At 41.4% G+C, this 26067-nt stretch overlaps 1 protein-coding gene across 2 annotated transcripts in view; it reads right to left on the reverse strand.

The window, feature by feature from the left end:
- LOC147659376 (E3 ubiquitin-protein ligase TRIM39-like) overlaps positions 1–26067 on the reverse strand; it is a 200476-nt gene that overhangs the window by 56458 nt on the left and 117951 nt on the right. The gene's annotated exons all lie outside the window — the stretch shown is intronic.

Genomic DNA, 26067 nt, shown 5'->3' on the forward strand with positions numbered 1-26067 from the left:
GTGATACTCTGAATGGGTCACATGACACAGCAAAGTCTGTGATACTCTGATGAACCACTAGGGTCTGTGATGTGGCAGAGACACAGAACAGTCTTTTACATTCTGAATGAGGCTACTCCCTCCTTTTGTTTCATTTCCCGCCTCTGGCGCGCTCACAGCTTTACTGTTTGCAGACGTTGAGCACAGTTGTCTCTTGTGGATTGGCTGGAAGCCGACAATGGGGGGCGGGGCGAGGAGGCCCATTTCGAGGTGTCGACGGCAGGTCTGATGCTGAGGGGACTCACTGGCCGGGGGAGGGGCCACCTCGATGCCACAGAAGGTGGCGGAGGAACACTTTGTGTTTCGAGGTGAAAGGTGAGTCAAGCACGTGACACCTGGCGATTTTCCAATTGGATGATGAGATGTGAATAAAGAAGCGGTTTTAAGAGTCACACGTAACCAAGCAAAGCATATTTGTGCAGCGGCACCGAGTGCATACACTTGCTGTAACAATACATCAGATTTAAAGTGTAAAGTTTTAACCCTCCTGTATACAGAAGCAGAAACTGAGAAGGCTGAACTACAAATTTAGGAGACTTTTCACAAGCATCCTATTAATGCACAACAGAGCTAGGGATTTATAGAGGGATGATGAAAACATTTGGCACAAAGACCATTAATGCTATGCTAAAGGTGCAAAAAGACTCCCAAGATCAATCAAACCATCACAGAAAAACCAAAGCAGATAATGAGGCGTGAAAAGATTTCTGGTAATTCCACAACAATTCTATATTCAGCTGATCTGGTAACAATTTTGAAATGTTTTTCTAAACCTTCAGGAAATACTGAACAATTAAATACAGCTGAACGTAAACATACACATTACAATAATATATATATACACACGGCGGGTTTATGACTGGAATAAACCCCCAACTTTGCTGAACAAACTCTTGTAATTTCCTGTATCAGTGGTGATCTGAGAGCGCGAATGGGACATCGTTTCTAAAGGATATTAATTACTGATTTTCTCCGCTGGTTTCGCGCCACCCCTTCAAGGATTGAGAGCACCAAAAGGAGTATCTTAGACACACACATATATATATATATATCTGAAAACACACAGTTCAAATCCTTTCGAACCGCTCCTCAATTAAGGACACTCAAGTCGTTTTTTGTAGTCCCATTGCCATATTTATTCAAAGCGTTCTTCACATATGTCAAGTCAACAAACGCGTTTCGGCGTTGCCGCCTTCGTCAGTGTTGACTGACTGAGACTTTTTTTTGTTTAAATAAAGTTCCGCCATGACACCATGTCACATGATTAAAACCAACATAAAAAAAGGCATATCAATTTCATTCATTGTAATGTGGCGGCCATCTTACAATGTCTATGTACATCATCATTCATGTATTTGAGAAGCGTAAATCACATTATATTTTGCACATATGTAATTATTATCAATACAAAGTATTATATCATACTCGTAAATCGGTATTTTCATCCTCAATCAAGCCCTGAATGGGCTTTTCAACTTCATCAGATCAACATTATAGATCAACATTACAGATGTACTTATAATCGGCCTATGCATATGCCTATTTTATCACGTATAGTTAGATGATAATGCCCTGGATGGGCTATTTCATGTTCCATACATTACGTGAATTCTCTAGACCGGAGATACAGTTTTGCTGCAGGTCAATTTTAAAGAATAATCTTAAGTGTAATAGGGAAAGGAAGGGAAGGGAAAGGGAAGGGGAAAAAAGATGAATTTTTTTTTTTCTCCTCCACAAAACATAAGATGATTCATATCCCCCTACTGCCTTGTTGAAATGTCGGAAAAATATCTAATTTATCCAATATGCACCCACATCTCTTCTTCATTATTTAACCCTACAGGATTCTTTGTTTGGAGCATTATGATATATTTGGACTTGAGGGTTCTCAATTTCTTAACCCAGTCACCTCCTCTTTCTGTTTTTATCAACTGGTCCAACACAAAAAAGCTCAGCAAATTGCTATTGCTTTTGTGCATTTTTTCATAATGGCGAGCCACCGGATAACTCTGGTCTTTTGTATTTATGGCTCTCATGTGTTCAAGAATTCTGAGTTTAGTGTGCTTAGTGGTGCTGCCCACGTATTTTTTGCCGCATGGACACAGCAGGCAGTATACAGTAAATTCGGAATTGCAGTTCAGCAATTTCGAAATTGTCATCTTATGGAATTTCCCTGGTACCTCATATTCTTTCACTTTCTGTGAGTTTTTGCACGCCTTGCATTTCATGCAGGGATAAAATCCCACAGCAGGAGCCTTTTTCCTCCTCTTTGATTCATGGTGGCTATTTACTAGGTGATCTCTCAGAGAATTGCTTTTCCGATAGGTGACTAATGGATACTCTGATAGCAAACTTCCCACTATGCCATCTGATTTTAATATGTTCCAATTCCTCTTCAAGATTTGAAACATCTGGTGTGATTTGTCATTGAAATTAGTAATCACTCTTACTTTTGTATCTTTATTTTTAGCTTTATCAATGAGCAAATCATCTCTAGATCTGGCATCACTTCTGTGCTCAGCTTCATTCAGAACACCTTTACAATAGCCCCTCTCTTCAAACCTCTTTCTGGATTCTTCCCTGGCTCTAATGTATTCATCTTCTGTGGAGCAGTTCCGCTTAATCCGCAGAAACTCTCCAAACGGAATGTTATTGACCACACTGCGTGGATGGCAACTCCCCGCATGCAGGATAGTATTTCCTGCGGTTGGTTTTCTATAGAGGGCTGTCTGGATTTTGTTATCCTGTATGTACACTCTGAGATCAAGATAGAAAACCTCTTCCTTACTGATATGGCTGGTAAATTTTAGATTTTGTTGATTTTCATTGAGGATCCCAAAATATTCCTCAGCTTCAGTCTGTGTCCCACGCCATACAATGAAAAGATCATCTATATATATATATATATTACCTACTGGAGGTCGCCAGTAGGTAGTTATAGTTAGGACCTAGTTTCCATAGGAAATCCACAACATTCTATTGGGAATAACTGTGGCGACTATTGACAAATCTTCACGAATTTCTCAAAGAAGATGGCCCGTTCTGCTCCGCTCCTTCTCTGAAAGTTTTGGGGTGATTCGCGAAGTGGGGGGCGAGAAAAAAGGGGGGTCCCAAAACGTGTTTTCCCCATGTTATTTTCCATAGGACGATTAGACACGGCTACAGCCCGAACGGCTGAACGGAATTACAAGAAATTTGGCAAAATGGTAGAGTCTGATTCGCAGATCACGCTTTTGGTTAAATGGTGTAAATCCCTCCAGTAGTTCCTGAGAAAATCAAAAGAGAAAAAATATATATATCTATAAGCGCGCTGTGCGCGAGCGGAATTCTGATTTGCTGTTAGACGTCTGTCAACATTCCAATCGGTCGGAATCAGGAAGTGTTGGCCGCCATTTTGTCTCCGAGGCAGAAGCGAGCCAAAACAAAAAGTGGAAAACGTGAAAAGGGAGCAGGGTACTGACCCCCTGGGCCTTCTGAGGGGGTCACTGAAGGACCCTGAAGGCCCCAATAAACTTTTTTTTTTAAATCGCGAAGTGCGCGCACGGTGCTCGCACCCTTGAGCCGCCATTTTGTGTCTCCGAGGCAGAAGAGAGCCAAAAACCAAAGTGGATACCGTGAAAAGGGGGCAGGGTAGAGACTTCCTGACCCCCTAGGCCTTCTCAGGGGGTCCCTAAAGGCCCCCGAAGGCCCAAAAAAACATTAAAAAATAAAATAAAAATAGCGAGGTGCGCGCAGGGCGGCAAAAAAAAGACAAAAAAAATACAGGTAAATAACAAGTTTCTCTTTCCCTTTTTCACTTTCTTCACTCTGTCTCTTACTCTACTTACTTTGCTCATTTTACTCCCCTTCCCTCACTCTCTTTACTCCCCTTAATTCACCTTTATGCTCCTTCTCTCACCATCAATACCCTTCCCTCACTTAACTTCTCCTGCTCCCTCTTTCATCTCGGTTTCCCTCACTTCTCTTTTCTTTCTTCTTCCATCACTACCCTTCTTTTGCTCTATCCCTCACTCTTTTCTCTCTCCCCCACTCTCTTTCCTTCACACCATTCCTCACTCCCTTTGTCACTCCTCATCTCTTATTCCCTCACTTCCATTCCCTCACTTCCTTTCCCTCACTCCCCTTCCTTTATTCCCTCCCCACTCCCCTTTTCTCCATCCGTCTCTAAGTCTCTTCCTCTATTTCAGTCACTATAACTGACTTACTCCCTCACAGTGCCTCACTCTCCCTCTGTTTGTCTCTCTCATGGTCTCTCTCTCTCTGTCCACCAGTGTTCTTTTTCTTTCCTCTCTCTTTCCATAAATCCTTCTCTCTCACTCACTACTTTTTACTTTCTCTTAATATGCTTCTTTTTCCCTCATTCCCCTTCCCTCACCTTTATATCCCTCCCGTCACTGTCAGTGCCCTTTACTCAATCTCAGCCCTACTTCCCCCACTTCATGTTCTCCTCTCTGTGCATCACTCCCATTCCCTTTCTTCTGTCCTCATTCCCTCACTCCCCCTCACTCTCTTTCGCTTACTCTATCCAACAATACCCTTCCCTTATTCCCCTTTTCTCATTCCCTTTTGCTAACTCTCATTCCTTTAGTCTCTCACTCCCCTTCCGTCCATTTCTCTCTCCCTTTGGCCCACTCAGTCTAACCTCTTCACTCCCTGTCTCATTTGCTCTCCCTCTCTTTCTCTCTCACTCTCTCCCTCTCTCTCCCTCACCCTTCCTTTCTTTCCTTTTCTGTTTCCTTCACTCCTACTTTCTTTTGTATTGTGAAATATATATTATAACTCAATTTTTTCTTGTCTTCCACAGATACTATATTTAAAAAAACTTGTCATTATTTATAAGGTAAGTATGACAAACAAAAAATATCTTTTCATCACTCTATTATTTCTCTCTCTCATTCCCTTTCTTCACTCTCTCTCTTACACACCTTCCTTTTCTTCATCTTACTCCCCTTCCCACATTCTTCTTACTCCCCCTCATTCACCTTTACACTCCTTCTCTCACCATCAGTACTCTTCTTTCACCCTCACTCACCTTGTCCAACTCCCTCTTTCCCCTGTCTGTCCCTCACTTCTCTTTCCTATCTTCCTCCATCACTACCCTTGTCTTGCTGTATCGCTCAGTCTCTTCTCACTCTCCCCTTACTCTCTTTCCTTCACATCATCCCTCACTCTCTTTCACTCACTCAACTTCTCTCACTCCCCCTCACTCTCTTTCCCTCACTCCATCCGTCAGTCCCTTTCCCTTACTCCTCTTTCCTCATTCACTTTTGCTAACTTCCATTCCTTTAGTCACACACTCCTCTTCACTCCATTTCTCTCTCCCTCTCTCCCTCTATCTCACTCAGTCTAACCACCTCACTCCCTCTCAGTCACTTGCTCTCCCTCTCTTTCTCTCTCTCTCTTTCTCTCCCTCACCCTTCATGTCTTTCTCTTTCTGTTTCCTTCACTCCTACTTTATCCCTCAGTCCCCTTTCCTCTCTCTTAATCTCCTTCCTTCTCTCTCATTCCCCTTTCGTCACCCTCATACCCATTCTCTCACTGTTACTGCCTTCCACTCGCCCTCAGTACTTTTTCCTCACTCACCTTCCCTCACTCCTCTTCCTTCACTCCTCTTTCCTCACTCCTCTTTCCTCACTCCCTCACTTCTTCTCACTTACTCCCCTTTGTTTATCCCTTCCCCCCTGTGCACTTTATCCTATCTGTATTTCTCACCCCTTCACTTTCCTGCTCCCTTTTCCTCACTCCCCCTCGCTCTGCTTCTCTCACTCCCCTTCCCTCACTCTTCTTACTTTACTCGTCTTTCGTCACTCCGTTACTCCTTCTCTGTTACTCCCCTACGTTCACTCCCTCCATCACTATTTTTTCATCCATGTTTCTCTCCCTGTCTCCTTATGTCTCACTCATTCTAACTGCCTCACTCCTTCTCAGTTCCTTGCTCTCCGTCTCTCTCTCTCCCTCTGTCTCCCTTACCCTTGATCTCCTTAACCTCTCTGTTTCTACCACTCCTCCTCCCTCCATCACTCACTTTCCCTCTGTGTTAATTTTTTACCTTCTCTCAGCCCGGGCTGACACACACGACGGGGGGATAGGGGGGCTGAAGCCCTTTGAGCCCAATGGGCGTGGTGCACCTGGTGGCGGTGCACCTGGTGGCAGATATTGTACCACTGAATCGGAGGATGGACAGGCATTCCTCTGCACAACATACATGACATCAATTGGTTTGTGAGGTGCAAATTTGAATCCCGTTCATTGCTTTTGTTGCAGTTTTATACAGCATGCTTTGGAGCACTTTATATGAGCACCAGTTATATTATGGACGGTCAGATTTTTTTTTAGGAACGGGACGATGAAGTAATTTGCCCATATTGACAGGATGTTGAGCCAACGCCCAGACTTTAAACCTGGTTCCCGAGTTCCAAAGTCTGCAGCTCTGGCGGGAACACCACGTGCTCGGCCATGTTTCGTGTTTGATTTAATGGCCTGTAAACTGACTTCAGCTACAACAGCAATTTAGTTTGCTCATAGGCTACACATGAGAAATGACTTGCCTCTCAGCAAACAGCCAGTAGAAAACACATCATGCAGATTAAAAACAGTGCTCCCATGAAGTGAAGGCTTCTTTCCTAGTGTTTCTTATTTTAATGTGTGCTCCCCTTCGTGTCTTCTGCTAGTGCCTCTTTCGCCATAAGCTGGGATTGTGCTCCCCCTGCGCACCACCTCCCCCCCCCCCCCCATTGCCCTGCTTACAGCTCTTGGGAGGGATGAGCCATGTGACTGCTCTCCTCGATGTGTGTCATAAAATTATCTAACTAACTTCATGCTGCTCGCTCGACCACCTCCACACAGTGCACTATGAGGGGTCTCGGACACTGCAGGAGAAGGTGTTTAGCAAGGTGTGGGCGACGGAATGTGTTTAGGGATACTACAGGAAAGGCTTGTTGTCTAATCTGGACACAACCAGTGAGACCGGAGCACCAGATCAAACAGGCCTACAAACAGCCCAGCTAACATATATCCGTTGGCATTCTGACCTGCACACCTAACTCTCAGGACTCGACTATACTGGACGGGCGGCAGGCCAGCCACGAGAAAGGAAGCTGCCGCCCGTCATGGCATACGCTCTAATGATGTTTTTCAAGGTATGGGAGACAGTAACCCTGCCTTCAATCTTGCCGCTGCACGCTTTTTATAGCGCAGAGTGAGTAAAACATAATGAGGGCTCCTTGGGGTGGCACTGGCAGAATGTGCACCCCCGGGCAGCTTCGGGCATTTGGAACATTCCAGGGACAGGTGTGCATGTTGATTGGCTGCACGCGGTCTCAGACGGTTGGGAAACAACCGTATAGGTTGTGATGGAGCGAGATTCAAACTCGCAAAGTTAAACTTCCATAATAAATATAACAGTACTAATAGCATGTGTTGAAATAAATAATCAACTTAGTTTTAAAATTGCAGACACTACACGCGGGACTAATGTGCTTTTATGTTGCATTTGCAAGTACGTGGAAAAATAATAAACTAACCTTGTCTATTGTTTTTGTCAGTATTAAATGCAGCTGTTTAATTAATGTCATGTGCTATATTATTTATGTGCAATATGTTTTGTCGTGTCTTTTCTGTGGCAAAAGCTCGTGGAGGATCCTTATGGCCTAAAAGAAGAAGGTTTTTATGAAGCTGCTTTTTGTGCTATGGCTAGGTAACATGATTAACTCGGTTAATATTTAGAAGAGAGGGTGGGTAACAGAATGGGTCTCAATTCTCTAATTAATTACTGTTTTGTGTTTGTTTAAATATTAGTTCCCTGAGAGGCCTTTTGGGCCTACGCAAAAGATGGCGTTTATGAAACCTGTCCAGAGAGGAGCCTTGCACACACGAGAAGTGGAAAGTTTTACCACGTTGACAGAAATTACTGTTGAATAAAAGACGTCAATATTGTGCTCATGGAGTTATGTCCAAGGACAGGAAGCGGCAGGATTGCCAATGTGAGGAAACTGAGAATTGTAACTCGAACGAACCCAATTTTGAAACATTCTCAAGGAAGCAAAACATTATGAACAATAGGGCTAAAAAAGAGCCCGTTCTTGGTTTGAAAGCGGTGATGACATGGATGGTCTGACATAAGTCAGCCAATGAGAACTCTGATGGAAGCGAAAAGAGACACTTTTTTAGGAGATTAGTTAGTTATAAAGGTATAAAATCTGACCCTTCAGGCAGGAGGGGGCTCTTGCTCCCCGATTCCTGAGTAACGTGCTGTTGTACTTCTGGTGCACGTAAGGACAGCAGTCTTTATTACTTAATTTTTAAGGTGAAGAGAGTTTTAGACAGGGAAATAGGGGATGGAAACTTTTATTTGCTTTAATTCATGCTTTTGAAATGTCAGACTAATGTGCCTTTCCTTGAATGATGCTTTCATATTGCTAATAAAATAATGATTTCTGAATAAAAATGCTCTTTCTTTGAATAAAATAAAGTTAATAAATTAGATTTTTGAAATGACAAGCTGGTCTTGTTTATTCATGGTCTAGTTATCATTATTAGATCCATTCGCCTTTGTGACTTAAATAAATGACGTATGATTAAAACCATTGTTAGATTTTATAAACTGCAGTTGTATATATCTTTATAAATAGTGTATGAACAGTGTGTTTAATTAGGTCACATGATTCAGTCGCTCAAAATTGTCTCTTCAGTTTATGGGCCTTAGTAGTGATTCATGATTAATGGTGAGTATTGTGAAGATGAGTAGTGTTTGAGACAGTTTTTCATTAGGAGCGCTGGATCAATTACTTGGTAGCAGAGGATGGTTACTATGGTAACTGATATGCTACATGATACATAGGATACATGTCTAAAACATGTTAAGTTTGTTCAGTTGTTACATGTAGTCGAAAGGATTTTTCCAGTAGTGTGAAAATTCCTGGTTTGCCGGCAAAGAGTTAAGTGTGACAAGTGAGGTTACACTGTGCATTTGTTCTGTTTCAAATAGTGGTATTGATACATATATCACAAGTGTTGTGGACGTACAGCACAAGTTTAGGGATCTTAGGTATGTTAGGTTGAATGTATAGTGAGGATTGTCAATGAAATTGTAGCTTTCGAGTATAGGGACAACTGTCCTGCTTTAAAACTCACTGCGAAAAGAGTAGTAGAATTTATCCAAGCTTGAGTGAAGGGTAAGGAAGCGTTGTCTATTCTTACTGGCAAGTGAGGATTTTATTGGCAGGTTAAAGTCCTATCAAAAATTTCATGTATGAATGGTTAGGGATTCTTCCCGTTTGATTGCGTGTGTTAGAAGGGTAGAACAAGGTTACTTGTTTCTATCAACAAATTTAAATATTCTGTGTAAATAGCGTCGTCTATTTCACGCAAAAGGATACTTGATTGTTTGAAAAAGCTATCTCTTTATTTTAGCGAAACAGACAAATGGTTTGTTTATGTGAAGTTACTAACTGAATTTCATTGAAAGATTTGTAAAATATGGCGCTGTGAAAATATTTTGTAAAGGAGGGTTCAGTTAAAGGAGTGGAACGGAGACAGTGAAGCTGCAGCGGCAGCATACGTCACAAGGTTTGCGCTGTGATTGGCTAGCATACGTCACAGTATTCGCGCACTGATTGGCTCATGTGACTTGGTAGGCTCGTACCCGATTGGCTCATTCTGAAATTCAATAATTCTATTGGCTGAACAGAGTAGTGACGTGGCTTAACCTGATTGGCTTGTTGGTGAGTTTCGTGCACGGATTGGCTAGAATAGCGGAACAACAAGAAAATATTTACGATCTTTTTGAAATAAGTGGATTTGTTAAAGAAACATGAGTAATTATTACATGTTTGAGGAAAAGAAGCCTTCATGGTTTAAGAAATTAAAAAATATTTTCAAAAGTGACAAGAAAATTGAAACGCGAGGTGGAAAATTACTTCATAAGTATAAAACACCTGCAGCTTATAAGGAAGGTGAATTTGGTTATCATACTTGCCTTTGGATAGATAATTGGATGGAATACACTAAAGATGATGGTGTTCTGGAATGGCCGGATGATGGGTCACTTAATATTAAGGTGTTGAAAAACTTGAGAGAAAAAATGATGTCTCTCGTACCAAAACCCAGACCAACACAATTTGAGGCTTTAGCTGAATGGGAGGATGAGATGTTTGAATTAGAACGAGAAAACAGAGGTGTAAGAAGAGGCACTAAATTAGACATTAATCGAGAAACTCATGAAGATAGAATGCGACGTTGGAGAAAAGCAGATATGTGTAATGGTTTGTACCCAGCAAGATTTAGTGAGGAAATAAGTCATAGGAATTCTGCAAAGAAAAATAATATTGCTGAAGATAGTGAAGCAGAAAATCCAGTATTAGAAGAAATTTACATTACAAAAACAAAACACCCGCCACCTTATCAACCAGTTTGTTCATGGTCTACAGCGAGAATTCGTGAAGGAACTTCTCCAAGTGCTCCTCCTAGAGAAATTATAGATTAGATCAGAATAATGCAAATATTCCTGAAAGAGTAGAAACAAGAACTAATTCTAGTACATCTGGAGAAAGTAGAAATTATGCTGAAACTCCAGTTCAGAGAACTGAAATCCCAAGAAATATAAAAAGAACAGAAAGACCTGAAGATATACCAGATATTTCAGAATATTTCAGATCAAAAGAAGAATTAATACAGCAGTTAACTAAAGGCATGGAAGCAGTAACAGTACCAGTAACTATTGGACCTGTTGTTCCAGTTTTTGATCAAAAAGAAATCAGACATTCAGGTCTAACAGTCCCTTTAAATGCAGAAATTCAGAAAGTAGCTGAAAATTTTTATTCAGATTCATCAGAAATTCACCGAGAGAAAAGGATGCCAGATTTAACTTTTAATCAAAATTTTTCAAATGATCAAACTCCATCTGTTGCAGGTTCTGATTCTGGATCTCCAGAAAAGAGCTTAAGTAAAATAGATTTAACACAAACTCCACAGCCCCCAGAATTTAAATTACTTGATGTTGCAAAATTGAAAGCGGATTTAGAGGAATTAATTATTGGCACAATTGGACCTGACAGTTTAAAGTTATATCAGGATGATTAATTATTGTTCATTTATAAAAGCATACAATGGAAAACGAAAATCAATTAGAAGAAATGGCTGCGGAATTAGAGGTAGATCTAAGTAGACAGAAGAATTTGCAGAAACATTACAGAGTGGATTTCTCTGAAAAAGATATTGAAAACATGAACACCACAGGAAGGATAACGCATATAAAAGAATTAATAGTGTTTCTAAAAAGATTTGGTGAATTAAGTAAATGGAGAGTGAAATGGACAAAGAAAAGAGAGGAAGACAAAAGAGAAAGAGGGGAAGTTGCAACTGAGTTTTCTATGAGAGAAATAGCTGGCGGAGGGTATGTTCATGTTCCATGGACAAGGCAGGGCATTTTGCGGTTTACAAATGATTTTCCCAGACTGAGAGAAAAACCTGTGGAATGGTATCGACAGGTAGAGAGATTTGTTAAGGTCTCGAAAGTTCTGTGGATTGATCTTGATGGATTCTTTGACATTGTTGTTCCTTCAGATCTTTGGACAGAATGTAAAATTTCTATAGATTGGCCCAAAGAAGAACCTGCCCGAGATAAAGTAACAGGTGCACCTTCACCTGATGTTACAAACCTGTATGATAAAGTGATTGTGTGGTTGAAAAACAAGATTCCCCCATAAAAAGTAGATTGGGTTAAAATTGACAGAACTAATCAGGAGCCAAAAGAATCAGTACATTCCTTCTATGAAAGATTACTGCTGGTATTTAAGCAATACAGTGGTTATGAGAAGCTGAGTGAAAAGGATATGAGCCATTTTATATACATATTTGTATATGGCTTGAAACCTAAAATTGGTGAGATGATCAGATCAGGAATAGTTGGTTGGCAGTCACTCTCAGTTGATGACATCCTGAGAAAAGCAAAATACTGCAGTGACGAGATAGATGCTAAGCAAAAGAAGCTAAAAGAAAAAGCAATGTGGGCACAGGTGAAAGTGGCTGAACAACAAATTGCAACTTTAGAAAATAAAAATGTTAACCAGAATCAAGGGAAATTTAAGGGTAATTATAATAAGCCAAAGTTAACAGGTAATATTGAGGAACTTAAGCAGAAACTCCCATGTTTTAATTGCGCCCAGAAATTTCAAAAATACATCATTAAATCCACAGATGCAGAATGAGATAAATCAGCAGCAACAGCTACAGCGACAGTTAGGGAATCAGCAGAGTCAGATTCCACAACCGCCCCTTCCAAATTGTGTTAATGCGCAGAGATACAATTCTGAAACATGATTCTGCGGAGGTGAACAGGTAAACAGATCACCAAGAGTGAATGTGTCGAATGTTTCCCAACAATATTGGTTGAAAGAAAATGATGGGAATGAGTCTGATGATTACTTCTGACGGTGCCTGAGAGAGGAGGAAGAGTGTGTGCTTGGAGCCACTCTTGAGGTAGATCAGTCTGGTCCATTTGTTAATGGTAAAGTGAATGATGTAGAAAACACTTTTCTTGTGGACACAGGTGCCACCCGTTCTACTGTTAGATCAGTGGAAATAGAAAACCTGCCTCTCTCTGGTGACACTATCTAAGTAGTTGGCGTAGCAAATCAACAGATTAAAACAGATTTAACAGAACCAGTTAAAGTTGAAATTGGCAAATTTAAAGACAAACACAGATTTGAAGTCTGTGATAGCAGTCCTGTAAACTTGTTAGGAAGGGACATCCTTTGTAAAATGAACTGCAAAATATATTGCTCACCTGATGGTATTGAGCTTCAAACTCCAGAAGAGGAGGATGGTCTTTATAAATTAACAATGTTAATGGTTGAAGCAGAAGAAAGTAAATTATTTCCTGCTTTTGACAAAAAGAATTTACCTGAAGAACTAAAAGAGACAGTTAATACTAAAATTTGGGATTTATCTGGAGACGAAATGGGTTTAATGAAACATGTAGACCCAGTTAAAATAACAGTGAGACAAGGAGCAAATTATCCAAACATTCCTCAGTATAAAATGAAAGCAGGAGTTATTGAAGGTGTCATACCTGTAATTGAAAAATTCATAAAGTAAGGTGTTTTAAAAGAAATTGAGAGCAGCCCATGTAATTCACCAATTATGGGAATCAAAAAGCCAAACGGAACTTTCAGAATTGTTCAGGACCTGAGAAAGGTTAATCAAATAGTTGTTCCATGTTGCCCGGTTGTACCAAACCCAGCGGTAATTCTTTATCAGATTCCGCATGATGCAGAATGGTATACAGTTATAGATCTTTGCAATGCATTCTTTACTGTTCCATTGCATCCAGAAAGCCAACAAATGTTTGCGTTCAGATTCCAAGAGTGTATCTTAGCATGGTGTCGTATCCCTCAGGGGTATACAGAAAGCCCATCTATTTTTAATCAGTTGCTTAAGATATCTCTGGAAAATCTAGATTTGCCTGGTAAATCGACGTTAGTGCAATACATTGTCGACCTCCTTGTTGCCGCAAAAACACGAGATAACTGTGTGACAGATACCATTACTCTTTTGAATCATTTAGCAGATGAGGGACATAGAGTGTCACCTGCAAAATTACAATTTTGCAAACAGGAAGTAAAATATCTTGGTCACAGGATTGCAAAAGGAATTAGACAAGTAACGATTGAAAGAATAAAAATGATCCAAGCAATGCAGCCTCCTAAAACACAGAGACAAGTCAGAATGTTTCTAGGAATGGTAGGTTATTGTCGTCAATGGATTAGTGGACTTTCAGTAATTGCAAAACCATTACAGAGACTGACAAAAGCAGACATAAAAGACCCGATTACTTTAACAGAAACGGAGTTAGAGGCTTTTGAGCATTTAAAAAGAAGTTTGTGTGAAGCTCCAGCAGTGGGAATGCCGGACTATGAGAAAGAATTTGAGCTGTATTGCAGTGAAAGGGAAGGATGTGCATTATCAGCTTTGATTCAGAGGCATGGAAAATTGAGAAAGCCAATTGCTTACTTCTCAGCAGTTCTTGACCCTGTTGCAAAAGCATTGCCAGGTTGCTTAAAAGAAGTGGCTGCAACCAGTGTGAGTCTGGAGCAAAGTGAAGGGATAATAATGTGGTTTCCTGTAAAAGTGTATGTTCCCCATTCAGTTGAGATTCTTCTTACCAGAAGCAAAACTCAGCATTTGGCGAGCAACAGATTGACAAAATACGAAAAGGTTATTCTGGGATCAGATAATGTGTCTATCGCAAGATGTGTGAATTTAAATCCATCCACATTGTTGCCTGATGGTACAGTGACAGAAATCAGAAATGAGAATGACACTGACCATGAATGTCTGGATGTTTTAGAATATTGCACCAAACCTAGACAAGACTTAAAAGTATTTCCGTTGCCTGAGTCTGATTATGTTTACTTTGTTGATGGTTCATGCTTGAGGACGGAACAAGGTGTTCTGAGTGCAGCATATTCTGTCTGTACAGTTGCAGATGTGGTTGATGCCTCTTGTCTTAAAGGAATTCGTTCAGCTCAAATAGCAGAATTGATTGCTTTAATTTGTGCATGTGAAAAAGCAACCGGATTGAAAATTACCATAGTGACTGATAGTTAGTATGGGTTTGGTGTAGTCCATGACTATAGCCAGCTTTGGTCTCAAAGGGGTTATTTAACCTCTGCGGGAACACCAATCAGAAATGCAAAATTGATTAAAAGATACATTGTAAATGTAAATGTACAGGAATTTATATAGCGCAAATCACCGAGCGGTTTCTAACCGCTTGCTTAGGGAACCCGTCCTGGTATTCCCCTGTGAGATAACCCCGGCAGGGTATCTGCAAGGTGAAAGCCAGGCATCCTGCTGCGAGGGGCCGTAGTGGAGATTAAGCAAGCTATTGCCCAAAGTTGCAGAGTGTGAACTCGTGAATCGAGTAGGCACCGGAGCGAGAATTGTCGAGTCCATGGACATTTTTAGGAGTCAAGACCCCACCGAGCCGGGAATTGAACCCTGGTCCCGGGCTGACCTCTGCTTCCAGGTCTGCCTCCTCTAACCAGTGAGCCACACTTCTCCACCTACATTGATGGCATTCAGTTGCCAGAGAAAATTGCTGTAGTAAAAGGTACAGCTCACCAGAAGGGAAATGATTATATGACCAAAGGAAATGCATATGCAGACGAAATTGCGAAGTTCTGCGCGAAAAACAATTTGTCCATTAATAGGGAGAAAAACGATGAACATGTTTTGAACTCACTTATGCTAACATCTGTAGTTGAGGCATGGCAAGGAGTAAAGGATTTACAAGATGAGGCAGATGATGAGGAAAAAGATACATGGTTAAAAGCAGGTTGCAGACAGGGAGAGGAAGATGGCATTTGGGTTTACAAAGATGACAGACCAGTAATGCCAAACTGCATGATTGCTGACATGGCCCGAATGTATCATGGTCCAGGACATTTAGGCAGAGACTCACTGATTAGGTTGTTTAGACAAACATGGTATAATCCAAAATTCAGGATAATTGCAGAGTCCTTTTGCCAGAGATGCTTGATTTGCCAGCAGATCAATCCAAACAGGAAGACAGTTGTAAGCTTGGGAACCATAGGACGGGAGGGTGGTCCTTTCACCAGGTTACAAATGGATTTCATTGATATGCCTCCACACAATAGATTGAGATATGTCCTTGTGATTATCTGTCTGTTTTCAAAATGGGTGGAAGCATTTCCGACTCGCCATAATGATTCTGTTACTGTGGCAAAATTGCTTTTGAATGAGATCATACCTAGGTATGGATTTCCAGTGACGGTCGAGACTGATCGCGGCACACATTTTGAAAACAGATTGTTGCAGATGATTTGTGAAGCACTTGGTATAAAACAAAAGCTGCATTGTGCTTACATACCAGAAGTGTCAGGTGTTGTTGAGCAAGTAAATGGTACAATCAAGAATATGCTTGCTAAAATGTGCTTGGCTACAGGAATGAAGTGGACTGATGCACTCCCACTTGTCTTAATGTCTCTGAGAAGTACTCCAGATAGAAAAACTGGTCTAAGCCCTCATGAAATATTGATGGGCAGAGTAATGAGACAGGCATTTGTTCCAGTAGGTAAAGTGCTTAGTATAAATGACAGTGCAATTATGGATTATTGTAAGAATCTGTCTGACGTAGTGACTTCTGTGTTCCATCATGTAGGAACTAAAGTACTTACAAGAGAAAAAGAACAGGCTCATGATCTTTTGCCAGGAGACTGGGTGAGGACAAAAGTTCACCGAAGGAGAAATTGTCTCGTACCCAGGTGGCAGAAAGCAAGACAGGTGATTCTTGTCACAACAAATGCAGTAAAGTGTAAAGGTCTGAAAAGGTGGATTCATGCGAGTCATACCATTCGAGTACCACCACCTGAAAATCCTGACGAAGAAAGTGACACAACAACTGATTCAGATTCTGAAGAAGAACCTGAAAGAAATCCAGATCCTGAAGATCGACAAGAAAGTCGACATCTGGAAGACTCTAATGCGAATGAGGCATTGAATGGAAAAGAAAAAGAAATTGTGGTGGTAGATTCTGACAAAGAAGAAGACCTGCTAGAAAAAGAAGCAGAAAGAGAGTCTGAAGTGAATCAAGATCAGGAGAGTATTGAAAAGCAGATTGGAAGCTCTGGAAGAAGGGACGAAAATTCTGAAACTGGTGGATTGGAAGTAATTCAAGAAGAAGAAGAAGACGAATTACCAAGTACCAGCTATAAGGATGATGTTCCTAACAGAGTGAAGCTGCCGAGTAAAGAAGTACCTGGATCTAGAATTCAGATCTCAGAAAGCGAAACTGATGAAAGTGATGAAGAATCTCAAATAAAAGAATTTAGGAAAAGAGCGTGGAAAGCTGAGTGCAATCAATGTAAGCCTAAGAAGAAACTCTCAAGAAAAGGAGATAATTGGTCAAATGAAAATGAGGGCCTGAAATTCAAATTTGTAAATAAATCAAAAGAACAGGTTGATGAGATTTCAAGTCAGAAAAGTGATTTAGAAAAGAAAAGCCAAGCAGGAAAGAAAATAGAAGTGATTAGTAGTAGAGCAAAAAGAGTGTTAAAACCTAATCAGAAGTATAAGTCTCCTGAGTGGACTTATATAATTATCCCTCCAGTGGTGGAAATGAGCAGTAGTAGCCAAGAAGAGATAGATGATACTAGTGACATTGACTGAGCTTGTTGTCGTATTAGGTTAAAGCTGTTGATGACAGAAGGTCGAAGAAAATGTGTTAGGTGACACAAGGTCAAAGAAATTGTGTTAGTTGGAAAAACACGTTGATGTAAGACGTAAGGTCGAAGAAAAGCTGTTAGAGGATTCTTTAAAAAAAAAGATTTTTTAAAAAGGGGGGTATATTTAGTGATTTTTAAATTTTTTGTTTTTGTTTTTTCTGAAAGGCTCTTGTTCTAAGTAAAAGGTGCCTAATTCTAACAATAATTCGAGATGTTCTATTTTAAGGAGATGTTGCAAAATGTCTTCTATTTGTGTGATTCTAATAATTTTGGTTTGGCTAATTTTAGCTGTCATTTTCCCATTTGGAATTGACAAAGAGATGTACAAAGTTAACATGACTAGTAAAGTTGAGTCTAAACAAGTTATTCATGATATAGTGGGTAAGACTAATAGAGTCATTGAGCACAAACCAGAGATCCACCAAGATAGATCTGTTGGTGATTTTTCTAGTATTACCTTTTCTAGGCTTTTATCTGAATAGGTTAAGGTGATGAATGTAAAAGACTGTTACATCTGTGTGAAACCTACTGCTTCTGTTTCGGAAGGGGTTACTTATAATATGCTGCCCCTCACTTATGGTATTACTTGTAGTGTAATAGCTAGTTTGTTTTACAAAACTGGACGCCTGGAGTATTATTACTCAGACTATGATGAGATTTTTGCAAATTTAAAGATTGATAATAGCTTAAATAAACTAAAACATGCTAAGCAGATGAGGGAATTTTTCATAGTAACTAATGAACTGACATACGAGTACGCTTTCAGAAACAATTTAACATGTAAATTGAGAACAGAAGAAAAGTCTCTCTTAAAGATGGTTGAGGAGAGACGAGCGATTTACAAAAGGAATGAAATGCTGAAACAAACCAAGTCTAAGTTTTAGCAGAGTGAGGATGAAAAGCTTAATGGCAGAAATGAAAATGTAGCTATACACATAGATAAAACTGTTAGTGGAAAATTGTGCATAAGGAGAGATAACATTCAATTTGACAATTACTTTGTGGGAGCTAGTCAATGTGAAGATACCTATCGCATCCTAGGAGGGTGGGGGTTTAAAGGTGGGAAAGATCCGATTTTTCCTGGAATTTATTTTGTTTGTGGGAATAAATCTTACTTCAGTCTTCCCGACCACTGGTACGGGACATGTTATATTGGTTTAGTTTTTCCAAACATTTTTCACACTGATAGAAATTTAGAAGGTTCATTTGAAATTGGCAAACACCTGAATAGGTACAAGAGGGAAAGTTTTACAGAAATTTTGGGAGACATATTTGGTGCAATTATACATATGGTGGGAATAACCCTGAATGCAAATAAAATCCGAAAAGTGTCTACAATTGTGGACAGACTGTCAACAGATACTGCAAGTGGTTTTCAATTAGTTGATACTGAGATTATTGCCATGCGCTCAATGGTTATGCAGAACCGTCTTGCTCTAGACATTCTGCTAGCAAGAGGGAGGAGTTTGTGGAATTTTGCATGTCCAGCATTGCTGTACCTATATCCCAGATAAGAGTCAGAACATAGACATGTTTATCAGAAACATTACAGAATTACACTCAGAAATGGAACCCCTGGAAGAAGATAATTTTTCAGAACGCTTGAGCAAAAGATTTGCAGCAATCAGAAACTGGTTTCATGAGATTGGTAGTTCAATCATTGGTAAAATACTTTATCCTGTAATAGTTGTAGTTGTAGTGACTCTTTTACTAAAAATTAGTTGCATGATACATAAGAGAAAGAAATATGTGAAGGAAAAGAAAATAATTTATAGGCTCAGTGAAGAACATGACAAGGAGATAGAACTGGAAGAGATGCGTAGAGCTCAATATGAGAGTTTCAGACAGACTGCTGAATCAAAGGTTTAGAAATACTAATACAGTGAATGTTCAAAACATGATCAATATAGATAAAAAAGTTCCTGAAAATTTTTGGGGGTGGTTTGGTGATTATGAAATCACCAGATGAGGGAGTTGATGGAGCTAGATTCAAACTCGCAAGTTAAACTTCCATAATAAATATAACAGTACTAATAGCATGTGTTGAAATAAATAATCAACTTAGTTTTAAAATTGCAGACACTACACGCGGGACTAATGTGCTTTTATGTTGCATTTGCAAGTACGTGGAAAAATAATAAACTAACCTTGTCTATTGTTTTTGTCAGTATTAAATGCAGCTGTTTAATTAATGGCATGTGCTATATTATTTATGTGCAATATGTTTTGTCGTGTCTTTTCTGTGGCAAAAGCTCGTGGAGGATCCTTATGGCCTAAAAGAAGAAGATGTTTATGAAGCTGCTTTTTGTACTGTGGCTAGGTAACATGATTAACTCGGTTAATATTTAGAAGAGAGGGTGGGTAACAGAATGGGTCTCAATTCTCTAATTAATTACTGTTTTGTGTTTGTTTAAATATTAGTTCCCTGAGAGGCCTTTTGGGCCTCCGTAAAAGATGGCGTTTATGAAACCTGTCCAGAGAGGAGCCTTGCACACACGAGAAGTGGAAAGTTTTACCACGTTGACAGAAATTGCTGTTGAATAAAAGACGTGCATATTGTGCTCATGGAGTTATGTCCAAGGACAGGAAGCGGCAGGATTGCCAATGTGAGGAAACTGAGAATTGTAACTCGAACGAACCCAATTTTGAAACATTCTCAAGGAAGCAAAATATTATGAACAATAGGGCTAAAGAAGAGCCCGTTCTTGGTTTGAAAGCGGTGATGACATGGATGGTCTGACAAGTCAGCCAATGAGAACTCTGATGGAAGAGAAAAGAGACACTTTTTTAGGAGATTAGTTAGTTATAAAGGTATAAAATCTGACCCTTCAGGCAGGAGGGGGGTCTTGCTTCCCGATTCCTGAGTGACGTGCTGTTGGACTTCTGGTGCACGTAAGGACAGCAGTCTTTATTAATTAATTTTTTAGGTGAAGAGAGTTTTAGACAGGGAAATAGGGAATGGAAACTTATATTTGCTTTAATTCATGCTTTTGAAATGTCAGACTAATGTGCCTTTCCTTGAATGATGCTTTCATATTGCTAATAAAATAATGATTTCTGAATAAAAATGCTCTTTCTTTGAATAAAATAAAGTTAATAAATTAGATTTTTGAAATGACAAGCTGGTCTTGTTTATTCATGGTCTAGTTATCATTATTAGATCCATTCGCCTTTGTGACTTAATTAAATGACGTATGATTAAAACCATGGTTAGATTTTATAAACTGCAGTTGTATATATCTTTATAAATAGTGTATGAACAGTGTGTTTAATTAGGTCACATGATTCAGTCGCTCAAAATTGACTCTTCAGTTTATGGGCCTTAGTAGTGATTCATGATTAATGGTGAGTATTGTGAAGATGAGTAGTGTTTGAGACAGTTTTTCATTAGGAGCGCTGGATCAGTTGTTAAAAGTTCTTCAGGCTCAGCGGTGAGGTAGGAACCTGGCTTTCTAAATGCAGTGTACATTTTATGCTGTTGTGTCAAGTAAGACAAGACTATCAATGGCTGAATCAGCTGGAGCGGTCAGGGAAGCTTAAAAAATACATTGTGATGCTGGAAGGGAGGACTTACTTCAGCCAAGTGTTCTGTCACCGGCTTCGGTGGGAATGGAATGACCGAAGCGCTGAGCGGCTGACGGGGCATTCACTGCCGCTTTGGCTTGCTCGTCAGGCGATAATTCCCCCAAGCTATCTAAGGATTTCCCCAGTGCGTGCAGTGAAGGGGTGCGTATAGAGTTCAAGAGAGACTCTACGCTCTGTGCTTCATCTTCAGTGAGGCGAGGGAGGGGCTGTGCGTGCACACACGTGTTACGCGCTATCAGGTCAGTCAGCGTGTAAAGGAGCAAAACAAATTAAAGGAGAGGCTAAAGCAACACAGGAGAGCTCAGCATTGCCCCTTGGTGGGCTTGCATCAGAACAGAGCTCTTTTGGTAATTTAAGTGAGTCCGAAAGAAAAGTTTCTGACAAACAAACCATCCCAATATTTAGTAAGATGTTAAAATGAAAGGACGGTGAGGCTTCTTCAAAACCTTTTGAGTGATACCCATCTCCAATTATGTGCAGTCTAACTGGTGATAAACTAGTGCAGCCAAGCTATTCTTCTGTTTACTTATCAAAAACTGATGGGAGTGCCAATAATTCAGATAAAGTAATGAGAATAAATAGGCAAAATAGGTTAGATAGCCAATTGAAGAAGACGTTTCATGCCAAGAAAGAGGTAGAAGTGAAACATGCAGCTCCTGAAAAAGATAGTAATACAACAGAAAAGGCTGGAAAATGGGTTTGGGTTCCTAGTGACGTAGATAGAGAGTCAATCAATCAATCAGGAAATTTGTAGAGCGCACTACTCACCGTAAGGATCTCAAGGTGCTGGGGGGCTTCTACTGGTCGATCAGCCAGGTCTTGAGCAGCCTCCTGAAGGTTAGTAGGTCCTGGGTCTGCCACAGGTGGATGGGGAGGGTGTTGCAGGTCTTGGCGGTGAGGTAGGAGAACGATCTGCCGCCGGAGGTCGCTCTTAGGATGCGAAGGACGGTAGCTAGGGTGCGGTCGGCGGAGCGGAGCTGGCGGTTTGGGGTGTAGAAGGTGAGTCTGTTGAAGTATGCTGGTCCGGTGTCGTGGAGTGCCTTGTGTGCCTGGGTGAGGAGCTTAAAAGTGATACTCTTTTTGATGGGCAGCCAGTGCAGGTCTCTCAGGTGGGGTGTGATGTGGCTGTGTCGAGGGATGTCGAGGATCATGCGGGCAGAGGCGTTCTGTATGCGTTGAAGTCGTTTCAGCTGCTTGGCTGGGGCTCTCGCGTAGAGGCTGTTTCCGTGGTCCAGCCTGCTGCTGACGAGGGCCTGGGTGATCGTTCTTCTTGTGTCGGTGGGGATCCACCTGTAGATCTTACGGAGCATGCGGAGGATGTTGAAGCAGGAGGATGAGATGGCGTAGACTTGCTTGGCCATGGAGAGTGTTGAGTCAAGGATGAACCCCAGGCTGCCTGCGTGGTCGGTGGGTGTTGATGCTGCTTTCAGGGCTGTCGGCCGCCAGGAGTCGTCCCAGGCTGAGGGGGTGGAGCCGAGGATGAGGACCTCCGTTCTGTCTGAGTTCAGCTTCAGACGGCTGTTCTTCATCCACTTGGCAACGGCCTTCATTCCTTGGTGGAGGTTTATTTTGGCGGTGAGTGGGTCCTTGGTGAGGGAGAGGATCAGCTGTGTGTCGTCGGCGTAGGAGATGATGTTGAAGTTGTGTAGTTTGGCGCCGTGGGCAAGCGGGCCATGTAGATGTTGAACAATGTCGGGCTGAGGGATGATCCTTGGGGTACGCCGCAGATGATCTTGGAGGCTTCGGATCGGAAGGGGGGAGGCGGACGCTCCTCGTTTTGCCGGCGAGGAAGGAGGTGGTCCAGTCCAGTGCTTTGTCTCAGATTCCTTCGGCGGGGAGGGGTGTGCGTAGGGTGCAGTGGCAGACTGTGTCGAAGCGGCTGATAGGTCCAGGAAAATGAGGGCTGCGGTCTCGCCGTTGTCCAGCAGGGCCCTGATGTCATCTGTGGCAGCGATGAGGGCCGTTCCGGTGCTGTAGTTGCTGCAGAACCCGGACTGGGACTGGTCCAGGATGTTGTTCTCTTCGAGGTAGCGGGTCAGCTGTTTGTTGATGGTTTTCTCAATCACCTTCGCAGGGAACGGGAGCAGGGAGATGGGCCGGATGTTCTTGAGGTCCCTCGGGTCTGCCTTGGGTTTTTCGAGCAAGGCGTTGATCTCGGCGTGCTTCCAGCTCTCCAGGAAGGTCGCAGTCTCAAAGGAGATGTTGATGGCCTTGCGGAGATGGGGTGCGATGGCGGCGCTGGCTTTGTTGAAGATGTGGTGTGGGCACGGGTCTGACGGGGAGCCAGAGTGGATGGTGTTCATGATTTTGATGGTGTCGTCGTTGTTGATGTTAGTCCAGGTGAGCAGGGGGTTGCTGTGTGTGGTTGCCGTGGGGCTTGAGGTGTCGTTGGCTGTCGTTGTGGTCTGGTTGTCGAAGCTGTCGTCCTATCTTGCGATAGAAGAAGGAGGCAAGGGAGTTGGACAGGTCTTGCGATGATGGGATGTCGTTTGTGTTGGAGCTAGGGTTAGAGAGTTCCTTCACAATGTTAAAGAGCTCTTTGCTGTTGTGTTCATTGTTGTCGAGGCGGTCCTTGAAGGAGGTCTTTTTGGCGGATCTGATGAGGTAGTGTTGGCACATGGCGTTCTTGTGGGCTGCGTGGTTCTCTGGTGTCTGTTCGCTGAGCCATTTCTTCTCTAGTTTTCTGCAGGTTTGTTTGAAGGTCTGGAGGCCACAATTGGCAAATTTAAGAGAAGAATAAGTTCTAGAGTCTGCAAGTTTCAGCAGCTTGCAGAACCACACTGGGAAAATGCTGCATAAAGGAGTAAAGTGCAGTAACAAATTATCGGGCAGGTCAAAAACGTCCTGTTGTCACCAGTCTGAAGAGGGAGGATTTTGACGCAATCATCCCGACGTCGTGGGAAAAGAAGCGTTCTTCTCAGTCTTCAAGAACAATTGATTGGAGGGTTTTTGATGGTGGGGTGGGGGATGGTGAATACCCGGGTGGGAGCACTTTTAATAAGGATTAGCATTTTTAAGGGGTGGTAGATGATGAGGATTTTGAAGAATTGGAGGAGGGGGAAATTTGTGAAGATATTGAAGGGGAAGTTTTTGTTGGGGCTAACAGGGTGGAGCGGGGGAGGGGTTCTAAAATGTTGTCCCAAGTTCGAATTTTACAGAATAAAGAGAACGGGGAGTCTTGGTTCAGACACAGCAGGGTAAAAATATTTCAAGACAGGGACAAAAAGAAAAGACCAGCAATGGACATGGGCAATGCACTAGGAACAGGTGAGAGCAAGCGATCATGGGATTTGAATAAAAGAGTTTTCTTCAAGAAAAATAAATCATCCGATCTTAAAATGGCAGACAAAAATGTGGGGACTGATTATTTATCAAATGATGCCGACCTATCTAAACTAATTCAAAAAGGTATAATAAATCAAGACGACAAACCAGATCGGGCTATTGATGACCTAACAGATTCTGGGGGAAGCACTGAGAAAAAGGATAAAGAAAAAGAAGAGAAATCCAGAACTGAGGATTTAAAGTGTTTGCAGTACATGGGGCTTTCTATGCCATTGGGAGCATATTTGAATAAAGTGACCAAGGATAAAATATGGAAGGGTGAATTTGTGGATGTATTTAAATCACTTCACAGAGAGATCCAATCAAAAAAAGGGTCCAGGGAAGAAGCATGGGAATTAGTGAAAAGCCCAAGGGTGCCTGCAACAATTGATACTTGGATCAGCATTTTTAATATTTGCGAGCGTCTATTGTGAAAAATTCCCGAAAGAGCAGTATCCATATTTAAATACATTGACACTATTAGGAAAGCACATATGGAATTTGGTGGTTTTGCTTGGCTACATTATGATGAAGAATTTCGAGCCAGGTTGCTCCTCATCCCTGAAAAACCGTGAGGTGAAGTTGATAATGAATTATGGGTGCAGTGGATGTACCCTTAAAGACCCCCACCTACGATGCACACTGCAAGTGGTCTGGCAGTAACTCATCTACCTTTTCTTGCTAATCCTACCTGGGGGGGGATTTTGGAATAGACTGCAAACAGCTCATTCAGGCGCCTGCTGGAATTTCAACAGAGGTTATTGTCAAAAGAACCTGTGCAGGTACAAACACGAGTGCTCGAAACGTGAGTGGAAGCATTCCATATTACAATGTTTTGGGGATCAAGCAAACTGGGGAGGTTTTGGTCAAGGGAGAGGCAACATATTTCAGCCTGGTTACAATGACTTTTACGCCAATTGACATTGAAAACTTATGTTTTTGGTTTAAGTTTTACCCCAACAGGGAAGAGGCAGCAAGGCTGCAGTGGGGATTTAAAGAAGGTTTCATATTAGGCTACCAGGGCCACAGATGTTGTAGATTCGCTAAGAATCTTAAATCAGCGAATGAATATCCACAAGTGGTAAGACAAAAGCTGTTAGCAGAAGTTGCAGAAGGGAGAATGGCTGGTTGTTTTTCTTTTAGGCCTTTACCTGATCTCATTGTATCTCCGTTAGGAGTAATACCTAAGAAAACAACAGGTGAATTTAGGATGATTTAACACCTTTCTTGGCCACAAGGTTGCTCTGTTAATGATTTCATAGCAAAGGACCATACCATGGTTCAATTTGCATCAAGAGACATAGCTGTGGGTCTGATAAGAAAAGTGGGCACTAAAGCAGAATTGGCTAAATGCGATATTAAATCAGCTTTTAGGCGGTTACCAGTTCACCAGCTAGATTTTGAATTGCTAGGTATTAACTTTGAAGATAAGTTTTTTGTGGACAAAGTACTACCCATGGGTTGTGCCATTTCCTGCAATCTGTTCGAGGCATTTAGTACCTTTCTCTAGTGGTGTTTTTCTTACAGGTCATGTTAACGTCACTCATTACCTGGACGATTGTTTGTTCATTGGTTCAGCGGGAACACAAGAATATGAGAGAGCTCTTCGTCAATTCGAGTTGTTGGCTAAGAATCTGGGTGTACCTTTGGCAGCTGAGAAGACGGAAGGTACTGCAAACTGTTTAGTGTTTCTAGGCATTGAGCTAGATACTGTTAAAATGGAAGCAAGATTGCCGGACAAAAAAGTAAAAGAAATTATTGATCTTTTAGAACAAGCCAAATTGTCTCCTAAATTAACTTTGAATCAAATTCAATGTCTATTAGGGCATTTGAATTTTGCTTGCCGAGTGGTAAAAGCAGCTAGAGCTTTTTG

Source organism: Lissotriton vulgaris, unplaced genomic scaffold, assembly GCF_964263255.1.
Source record: "Lissotriton vulgaris unplaced genomic scaffold, aLisVul1.2 SCAFFOLD_922, whole genome shotgun sequence".
NCBI lineage: Eukaryota > Metazoa > Chordata > Amphibia > Caudata > Salamandridae > Lissotriton > Lissotriton vulgaris.